This window comes from Panthera pardus, unplaced genomic scaffold, assembly GCF_024362965.1.
Source record: "Panthera pardus isolate Hobbes unplaced genomic scaffold, ASM2436296v1 HiC_scaffold_13, whole genome shotgun sequence".
Lineage (NCBI taxonomy): Eukaryota > Metazoa > Chordata > Mammalia > Carnivora > Felidae > Panthera > Panthera pardus.
Window position 1 is genome coordinate 143,227,340 of NW_026526688.1, and position 11,531 is coordinate 143,238,870.

Sequence of the window (11,531 nt, forward strand, 5' to 3'; positions counted from 1 at the left end):
CACTCACGATTGTTCAAAGCAGAGGCTATTTACCAAAAAACCCAGTGTTTCGACAATAATTGTGGTCTTAAACTGTGCTTGCTGGCTGAATATCATCTCTCTCCCTCACCCACAGGATCTCCCAACAGACATCCCTCCACAATGTCACAGGTGGCTTTTTGAAAACTGCCGTCCGTGTTGTCTGCAAGCCAGAATAATAACAATAAGGGGTAAGGCGTGACGCCAGTAATCAACAAGAACATCACTTGGTCAGTAGCATGAGGACAATGCCAGGTAAGGGCTTACAAATAATACTGCTGAGGTGGCTGCCCTCAGGAGGTTATGTCCCAATGGATGGACGGGTCCCTGAGATCCAGCAGGCTGATAGATATGAGGACCACATGTACACTAGACACATTCAAAGGAAGATGGAAGAGATCTCAGCTGTTACTTTTGGAGAATGGTGGGCCATAGGCTAGATAGGTATGAGGACCAATGTACGCTAGACACATTCAAAGGAAGATGGAAGAGATCTCAGCTGTTACTTTTGGAGAATGGTGGGCCATAGGCTAGATAGATATGAGGACCAATGTACGCTAGACACATTCAAAGGAAGATGGAAGAGATCTCAGCTGTTACTTTTGGAGAATGGTGGGCCATAGGCTATGAAGGAGTAGATGAGATGTGGAGATAGGCTGCGGGTAAGAGTGGAGACAGTGCATTAACTATGGACAGCAATCTAAAAGGACTTAGCCAAATCAAGTAAACTGTGTATTTATCACCGTGTGCCCCGTGATTTGTTCCCACCTATCCCTATTCTGTCCTGACACCTACAGGCTACAGTTGGGGGTGGGTTCAACTAGCAGAAAGCACTGATCGGGGCTAGGGTGAGAGGCAGGGAGGGAAAAGTCAGGGTAATTTCCCTCTCCTCTGTCTCCTAGGGAGTATCTGTGTTTTTTCCTTCACTTTCAGCTCCCATCAGGCAGCCCTGGTACAAGTCCTACTTCCATCAGACTCGGGTTCCTGTTATGAGTAATTCCTGTGTTTTGGATGTGGGAGGGGCTTTCCTGCTACTAATCTCTTATCCTCATATCCTCTGCTTGGGTCTCAGTTCTTCCATCACCTCTGTAATCTGTTCTTGCATTAAGATCTCTCAGTTTTAACATGCTTAGTGTGGCTACTGCTTTCCTGGTTGAGCCTTAACAGACACATATGTTACTTATGACCTAGCATTTCCCTGGCAGGGTATAGAAATCCAGAGGAATTCTCACCCATAAGGGGAGATATGTATGAGGATATTTGTCGCAGCATTATTAGTGGCATTGGTGAATTGAGAGTGATGTCTGTGTCCATTTGTGTGATGCAGATCCATAAAATGGATGAAGAGCTAGGCATCAATTAGAAGCAACAGTCTAGATATATACTCAGGAACATGGTTAGACTTTTTAAAATATCATGCTGGGTTAAGAAAGAGAGTGAAGTTTGTTTTTTTTTACTACAGTATGATTTATATACATTAAAATGCATGCATACAAAACAAAAATAGTTTACAAGCACTCCTACAGAGAGAAGGGTATACTTCAACACTTAGGAATGGTTGCTTCTGGAGAAGGCAGAGGAATAGAAGTGGAGAATGGAGAAGAAAAGGAACGTATGAATGAATGAATGAATGAATACATACATACAAACGGGCCTTGCACACCCAATTGATAATGGAATGTCCTGGATTAAAGAGTAAGTAAGATTAACCAATGTGCTATACCTGAAGTTGAAAAAAAAAAAAAAGTGTTGCCAGAAAAATAGTTACTAGGTGGCACTGAGACATAATTTCTTTCTTTTTTTTTTTTAAATATATGAAATTTATTGTCAAATTGGTTTCCATACAACACCCAGTGTTCATCCCAAAAGGTGCCCTCCTCAATACCCATCACCCACCCTCCCCTCCCTCCCACCCCCCATCAACCCTCAGTTTGTTCTCAGTCTTTAACAGTCTCTTATGCTTTGGCTCTCTCCTACTCTAACCTCTTTTTTTTTTTTTTTTTCCCTTCCCCTCCCCCATGGGTTTCTGTTAAGTTTCTCAGGATCCACATAAGAGTGAAAACATATGGTATCTGTCTTTCTCTGTATGGCTTATTTCACTTAGCATCACAACTCTCCAGTTCCATCCACGTTGCTACAAAGGGCCATATTTCATTCTTCCTCATTGCCACATAGTATTCCATTGTGTATATAAACCACAATTTCTTTATCCATTCATCAGTTGATGGACATTTAGGCTCTTTCCATAATTTGGCTATTGTTGAGAGTGCTGCTATAAACATTGGGGTACAAGTGCCCCTATGCATCAGTACTCCTGTATCCCTTGGGTAAATTCCTAGCAGTGCTATTGCTGGGTCATAGGGTAGGTCTATTTTTAATTTTCTGAGGAACCTCCACACTGCTTTCCAGAGCGGCTGCACCAATTTGCATTCCCACCAACAGTGCAAGAGGGTTCCCGTTTCTCCACATCCTCTCCAGCATCTATAGTCTCCTGATTTGTTCATTTTGGCCACTCTGACTGGCGTGAGGTGATATCTGAGTGTGGTTTTGATTTGTATTTCCCTGATAAGGAACGACATTGAACATCTTTTCATGTGCCTGTTGGCCATCCGGATGTCTTCTTTAGAGAAGTGTCTATTCATGTTTTCTGCCCATTTCTTCACTGGGTTATTTGTTTTTCGGGTGTGGAGTTTGGTAAGCTCTTTATAGATTTTGGATACTAGCCCTTTGTCCGATATGTCATTTGCAAATATCTTTTCCCATTCCGTTGGTTGCCTTTTAGTTTTGTTGGTTGTTTCCTTTGCTGTGCAGAAGCTTTTTATCTTCAGAAGGTCCCAGTAATTCACTTTTGCTTTTAATTCCCTTGCCTTTGGGGATGTGTCGAGTAAGAGATTGCTACGGCTGTGAGACATAATTTCAAAGGACACACTGTAGATTGTGAAATGTTGAAACAATAACTGCTCCAAAGCCAGGTTAGTTTGTGGTAATAAGAGCAAGAACATGGGAAAGATGGTGAAGGAAGGAGCCAGAGCTAGTGACAAGCACTGCATAAAGCAGGGGTGTTGTTGAAATTCCATGGCAATTTTACGTGAGCCCAACTTGAAGAGGATTCTAGGTCTCCTGATTTTCTTGTCAGTTGCATTTAGACATATTAATGTCCCCAAAAATTCCTGGTCCGTGGCTTTTAAGGGTCAACTACAGCCTCAAAGGCTGGGCTGCTTTTTCAAGTGGGGCTCAGATTATGATCAATACGTGCCCTAAAAAAAAACTAGAAACAAGAAGCACTGGAGTGTGTTGGGGGGACTTGAATTCTCATCAGTGTAATTAAATTAAAATATGACAATAATAAAAAAGAAATATTTAACTTTGACATTGGGTTTTACTTTCCCTTGCTTGTATTTTTAGAGTTGGTATGACTTCCTTGGTTCAAAAGCATTCAAGTTCTGGAAGATTCTTTTGTAAAAGATTGTAGGAATACTTGAAAAATGACCCTATGTAGAGCCCCTGATATAATCAATATCAGTTAAAAACCATATTGTGTCTGTTGTTCAATAAGCTTCAAGTGAGCATTGCTCTTCTCTTTACAAATGGAGACGTTAAAGTATGTTTTGTTCATTAATTCTGGTGCTGGTCCAAACATAATTAACTCCCTCTCAGCAATTAACATATCTGATGGTGTTTACTTGGGCTTTTTCATATGTATACATAATGATGCTAAACAAATATTTGGGAAGTTGAACTGACTCCCCTCCCCTCCCCCCACCAAGTTTGTGAAGCCAAAGAAGCAATTCAAATAAAACAATAATGCATTACTGACTCACTGAACTTATTAAGCTCATGTCTTAATGACATGAGGAGATTAAGACAATCACTCAAACTCATGCCACCAATTAGTGGGGGAATCCCATCATGACTCAGAGCTCTTCACTGAGTCACTTGGCAAAAAGTTGACAAAGAAACCAAGCTAAAGAGTCAATATAATATAGTGGCTAAGCTGGGTGACCAACCTGGGTTTGAATCATAGCCCCACCATGTAATAACACTGGGCAAGTCTCTACACCTCAGCAGTTTCTTCTTCAGGAAAACAGACCTTATAATATTCCACGTTATAAAGTTGTTATATGGGAGCAGTACAGAAATAATCTAAAACTGTGCTTTCCAATAGAAATATAATGCAAGCCACAAATGTGAGCCATATATGTAATTTAAAATTTTGCAATACTCATATTTAAAAATTAAAAAGAAACAGATACAATTAATTTTAATAATATATCTTATTTAACCCAATGAATCAAAATGTTACTTTATTAACACACAATCAACATAAAGATATTAGTGAGATATGTTATGTTCTTTTTTTCATACTAAGTCTTTCAAATTTAAGCACTTCTCAGTTTGGACTAGTCACAGTTCAATGCTTCTCAGCCACGTGGGGCTGGTGGCTACCATACCGGACAAGATAAAAATTCAGTATTTAGCCAAGTGCCTAGCACAAAGGAAGTACGCAAGGAATATTGGCTCAAAAACATTGCCTGGGTTTATCCGTAGGTGGATTGCATTTGATACTCAGTTATAAGGATAGAAAATATATGTTATTAACACAAGTTTGAAATCTCATACTTTCATAAGTATGTGCCTTCATTTCAGTTATTCTTGTTCTGTTTACTCCAGAAAATAAGATGTTGCCCTTTTTTTCCTTTTGACGTGAGCAGAGTGTTGTCAGTCCTGGAGCTATTCAGATGAGGGACTTTCCTGAGAACCAAGATAAGAATGTAGCCTCCATAAAGAATTTCACAGAATTTTTGTCCTAGTGAACAAATTAAATTTGGCTGAGTAGATACTAAATGTGCTCTGATTACCACTAGGGTACACCTGCGACCAAAATTATCATTTTATTTTATAGTGTTTTATATTGTAATGTTATTTCTTTGAACCTGACATGAGTAAGTACTCTTTTTCTCCTTCCAATCACATCCCTCCTAGACTTCCTTGGGAATCTGGCCCTCAACAGGTGCAATAAATTCATTTGAATTGTCTCTACTCCATGCTGACCTCATAGTTGCCTTTACCTGCTGAATTCTTGGTGATCAGAGCTGAGCTAGGAACCCAGCCTTCTGCATGTGGCTGTCCTAAAGATAAGTGTGGGATGAGGGGTCAAATTCGGCAGGATCCCTCAGCCAGTGCACAGAGCAGTGTATGACTGTCTTGGAAAGACCATGCTCATATATGTAGAATGGTAGGAACAGATTCCCTGAGCTAGATCAAACTCTGACAAAAGAGGGCAGGTAAAGGAGATTCTGTCCCTAGTCCCTGAAGGAGAGCCAGGCCAGGAAACACTAGCCTAACCCAACGTGACTTGGAGACATCCAGCCTCAACCCTGATGCAGAAGAATCTTTAGAGCCTTGGGAAGCACAGACCTAATAATGCCATAACCTTTCTTAAAACCTTCTACAGCACGCCATTAGACACAGAATACATTCAGACTCCCCAGGCCGGCATTCAGACCCCACATATCTGACCTGCTCGCATATTTCCCTTATTTCTCACTCCTTCTCCTCCAGTGATATTTCTGCTTTCTGCTCTTCCATCTCATACTCTTTCTTTCTTAATGTTGTTCATGTTGTACACTTTGGCTAAAAATTTCTTAGTAGCGGGTCTCCACTACTGTCTCTGAAATTCTGACTTCAATCCCACACCTTCTAGAGATGGAATTTTTCCTTCCCCCTTCACCTCCAAGAGAGCTCTCTTCATAATATTTCTTCTATTAAGCATCAAGCATTTAACATTTTCAGTGGACATTACAGATGCTTCTTCAGTGATTATCCTACCCCTTCCCCACTCATTTTGGGAGAATGACTGAACTCAACTCTAATGAGGGACCCTGACTAGTATAAACCACTATAATCTCATTCCACATGTGACTGGCTCAGGTCTGGACAAGAACGCAGCTCCTGTCAATCAGTGCATGGCATTCCTTGGGGATATGACTCAGTTGGCCCAGTGTTCAATGCAAGTTCAATAGCTGGGGGGAAAGAAGACTTTTCTCATGCTCTCAGTGGCATTTATTATTACAATTTACAATTAATTTTTTAAATTTTTTAATGTTTTTATTTATTTTTGAGAGACAGAACATGAGCGGGGTGAGGGGGGCACTGCAGAGAGAGAGGGAGACACAGAGTCTGAAGCAGGCTCCAGGCTCTGAGCTGTCAGCACAGAGCCTGATGCAGGGCTCGAACCCACAAACCATGAGATCATGAACTGAGGTGAAGTCAGACGCTTAACTGACTGAGCCACCCAGGTGCCCCACAATTAATTTTTTATTCACTGAAAGTAGTTGAGGTGGTTGACTTCACCATTAAATCTGAGCTATTGGAGAGAAAGAAATCATTTACCATCCTACCTAGCTCCTTAGAGTGGTACCTTTCAAGGAGCTCTACAAATTGTGGTTGAATTCACATTGAGTCTGTATGGACTTGGAGGACACACAGCAAACTCATCCATGGGCCCAAACTCCTGGGTATGTACTTAGAATGGTTGGATTTTTTCCAGGAAGCACAGAGAACTCCCATTAGATTCAACAAAAACTGACCATAAACAAGGCATATCATAGTCAAATTCACAAAATGCTCAGACAAGGAAAGAATCATGAAAGCAGCAAGGGAAAAAAAGTCCTTAACCTACAAGGGAAGACAGATCAGGTTTGCAGCAGACCTATCCACAGAAACTTGGCAGGCCAGAAAGGAGTGGCAGGATATATTCAATGTGCTGAATTGGAAAAATACGCAGCCAAGAATTCTTTATCCAGCCAGGCTGTCATTCAAAATAGAAGAGATAAAAAGTTTTCCAGACAAACAAAAATTAAAGGAGTTCATGAGCACTAAACCAGCCCTGCAAGAAATTTTAAGGGGGACTCTCTGAGGGGAGAAAAGACAAATAAAAAAAAAAAAGACCAGAAGCAAGAAAGACTAGAAAGGACCAGAGAATACCACCAGAAACTCCAACTCTATAGGCAACATAATGGCAATAAATTCATATCTTTCAGTACTCACTCTAAATGTCAATGGACTCAATGCTCCAATCAAAAGACATAGGGTAACAGAATGGATAAGAAAACAAGATCCATCTATATGCTGTTTACAAAAGACCCACTTTAGGCCAAAAGAGACCCTCAGATTGAAAGTAAGGGGATGGAGAACCATCTATCATGCTAATGGTCAACAAAAGAAAGCCAGAGTAGCCATACTTATATCAGACAATCTAGACTTTAAAATAAAGACTGTAACAAGAGATGAAGAAGGGCATTATATCATAATTAAGGGGTCTATCCACCAAGAAGACCTAACAATTGTGAACATTTATGCTCCAAATGTGGAGCACACAAATATTAAATCAATTAATCACAAACATAAAGAAATTCATTGATAATAATGCCATAATATTAGAGGACTTCAACACCCCACTTACAGTAATAGACAGATCATCTAAACAGAATATCAACAAGGAAACAATGGCTTTGAATGACACACTGGTCCAGATGGACTTAACAGATATATTCAGAACATTTCATCCTAAAGCAGCGGGATACACATTCTTCTCCAGTGCACATAGAATGTTCTCCAGAATAGATCACATACTAGGACACAAATCAGCCCTCAACAAGTACAAAAAGATCAAGATCATACTGTGAATATTTTCAGACCACAATGCTATGAAACTTGAAATCAACCACAAGAAAAAAATTGGAAAGATAACAAATAGTTGGAGACTAAAGACCATCCTACTAAAGAATGAACGGGCTAACCAAGAAGTTAAAGAGGAATTAAAAAGTATATGGAAGCCAATGAAAATGATAACCACAGCCCAAAACCTCTGGGATACAGCAAAGGCAGTCATAAGAGGGAAGTAATTAGCAATCCAGGACTTCCTAAAGAAGGAAGAAAGGTCTCAGATACACAACCTAACTTTACACCTTAAAGAGCTGGACAAAGAACAGCAAATAAAACCCAAAACCAGCAGAAGACAGGAAATAATAAAGATTAGGGCAGAAATCAATGCTATTGAAACAAAAAACAAAACAAGCAAACAAACAAAACAGTAGAACAGATCAATGAAACCAGAAGCTGGTTCTTTGAAAGAATTAACAAAATTGAAAACCCCTAGCCAGTTTGATCGAAAAAGAAAAAAGAAAGGACCCAAATAAATAAAATCAAGAATGAAAGAGGAGAGATCACAACCAACACAGCAGAAATACAAACAATAATAAGAGAATATTACACACAATTATATGCCAATAAAATGGCAATCTGGAATAAATGCACATATTCCTAGAAACATATAAACTACCAAAACTGAAACAGGAAGAAATAGAAAATTTGAACAGACCTATAACCAGTAAAGACATCAAATTAGTAATCAAAAATCTCCCAAAACACAAGAGGCCACGGCCAGATGGCTTTCCAGGGAAATTCTATCAAACATTTAAAGAAGAGTTAACACCTGTTCTCTTGAAGCTGTTCCAAAAAATAGAAATGGAAGGAAAACTTCCAAAGTGATTCTACGAGGCCAGCATTACCTTGATTCCAAAACTAGATAAAGACCCCACTAAAAAGGATAGGGAACTAGAGGGTATTATGCTAAGCCAAATTAGTCAGAGAAAGACAAATATCATATGGCTTCACTCATATGAGGACTTTAAGATACAAAACAGATGAACATAAGGGAAGGGAAACAAAAATAATATAAAAACAGGGAGGGGGACAAAACATAAGAGTCTCTTAAATATGGAGAACAAACAGAGGGTTGTTAGAGGGGTTGTGGGAGGGGAGATGGGCTAAATACGTAAGAGGCATTAAGGAATCTACTCCTGAAATCATTGTTGCAGAATATGCTAAATAACTTGGATGTAAATTAAAAAATAAATAAATTTTTAAAAAAAGAAGGGTTGAGTTTTATTTTCTGTGATACTGACAATACATGAAACAGGACTGGGACAGTCAGATATCAAAAAGACTAAAATTTCAAAAACTAATAATAATATAAAAGACTAAGATTAACTGAGTCATACATACCTTTGCTGTTATTCATACCAAGTCAAGCCAACTTTTACTTTAAATGTGGACCCTATCGGGCCATGGAAGTTTATAACCTTGTTTTCACATCATCTTTGTTCATCTCATGGCTTGAAATAAATATATGAAAAAGTTCCAGACTTGGGCAAGGCCATAAGACATCTCAATTACTACAGAAACGAAAGAACCTAGGTAATTGTGCTTATTCCTTTAATGTCTGTTTGACTTCATTATTTTCCCTTTAAAACTCCCGTGATGAGGGGCGCCTGGGTGGCGCAGTCGGTTAAGCGTCCGACTTCAGCCAGGTCACGATCTCACGGTCCGTGAGTTCGAGCCCCGCGTCAGGCTCTGGGCTGATGGCTCGGAGCCTGGAGCCTGTTTCCGATTCTGTGTGTCCCTCTCTCTCTGCCCCTCCCCCATTCATGCTCTGTCTCTCTCTGTCCCAAAAATAAATAAAAAACGTTGAAAAAAAAAAATTAAAAAAAAAAAAAACTCCCGTGATGACTCTAAAGTGACTTAAACCTGAAAAGCCAGTCTGACAGGTTTCTATTGGTTTGGGACAGTTAATTAAACTGTTCTTTAATCTCTCCAAACTGCTTCATATATGTACAAAATTCAAACCCACTTGGTTTTGGTGTCTGAGCTTATAGAAGAGTGTTAACAGCACATGTGTTGGTATCAGGCTGCCTAGATTTGAATTCTGGCTGTACTATTTAGTAGCTCTCCAACCTCAGGGAAGTGATCTAGCCTCTCTGTGCCTCAGTCTCCTCATCTGTAAAAATGAGAATAGCATTTACCTCACTGGGTTTTGTGAAGGTTAAGTTGTCACATGAAAAGTGCTTAGAACAGTGCATAACATGTAGTTAAGCTCCCGGTCATTATTAGGGCTATAATTCAGAGCATTTCTGAACTGGAGGCTCTAAATAGAAGTGCTCAATGAATTTTAGTGATCTGTGCTTCTGGAGACTCCCAGGCCAGCTTTGTAAACCGCAGGAGATGGTGACGAGCTGGTAACATGAAAATGAAAACCATTTTCTTTTCTCTCAATTAGTTGACAATCTCTCCTGTACCCTTAACTGAGAATCCATATCTGTCATGCCCAGTTACTAGCTTCATGATCTCGGGCAAGTTATTTAGTCTCTCGGAGATTTCCCCACTTTTTTTTTTTTCAAACGTAAAATGGGGCTATAATTCCTACCTCACAGGGTTAGTGTGAAGGAAGGAAGATATGGAGAGTGCGTACCACTGTCCCTGGTGGATGACACAGGCTTCCCTCCTCCTAATGTCCACCTGAAGTTCATCAAGAATAAAGAGCTTGAAACTGTATTTTTAAAACTATTTCCCTGACAGGAGTGGGCACCTTTACAGAAGAGGTCTGAGTGCAGCTGCGACAGTCAGTCAGTCAGCCTTTGGCTTTTGCACCCAACCAGATGACTTGCCTTCAGGCTCAGAGCCTTCAAAGCTCTACACTTGATCTTTATCTGTGTTGGTCCAGGCTCTTCATTCAGAAAGCTTATAAGGCAGCTTTGACTAAAGGTGACTTCCTTGTTTGTTCAAGAAGTTCGCCATAAAGAAATAGTATCACAAAGGTGAATGTTACTTCAAAATATGGAGAATAAATCTGTAGAAGAAAACAAGGAAAAGACATCTCAGATGCAAGCAGCTGAGACTGCGTTTATTTATTTATTTATTTATTTATTTTTATTTATTTATCTTAGGAGAGAGAGCGCACAGAGAAGGGGCAGAGAGAGTGAGGGAGAGACAGAATCCCAAGCAAGCTCAGCACTGTCACCACAAAGCCCTACTCGGGGCTCAAACTCACAAACCCGTGAGATCATGACCTGAGCTGAAATCAAGAGCCCGTCACTCAACGGACTGAGCCACCCAGGCACCCCTGAGAATGCTTTTGAAAGGAACCTTAGTCTCTTAAAGGACGTCGAAGCAGCAGAAAAGCCCCTACAGACCCAGATTCACCCAATTCCACCACCAGAGGTGGTTTGTCTTGAGACTCTTTACTAGGCATCAGTAGAAGACTATATTCCCAAATGGAACAGTTTCTTTCAGGAAGAGCACCACATCCCATCAGTGTTGGAAATGAAAATAAAGCAGAAAATGCCATCCAAAATGAGGCACGGTGATCACTTCTTCACATACTCATTCAAAAAAAAAAAAAAAAAAACCTGTTTAGTACAGCTGAATGTTAAAGAATATGCAGGACATTTCAGGAACTATAGGAATCGAATATGTTCATATTGTCCCATTATCCCCTCAATGACAGTGAAGTTATGAGTGACTGCCGACAAGCCTCAAGTTACCGCTTTGACACCTACTACTACCTCAAGGTCGTGAATTTGCTTTCTGCCAAACCCATGAAAGTGTTAAAAGTTTATATTGACAAGTGAACTGTTTATTAAATGAGTTGCTAAAACTTAAATAAATAAAAA

At 39.9% G+C, this 11,531-nt stretch overlaps 1 pseudogene; it reads left to right on the forward strand.

Moving 5' to 3' along the window:
* The first annotated feature begins 329 nt into the window (after positions 1–329).
* On the forward strand, positions 330–11,225 carry LOC109274980 (uncharacterized protein C3orf14-like; annotated as a pseudogene).
* The last annotated feature ends 306 nt before the right edge of the window (positions 11,226–11,531 follow it).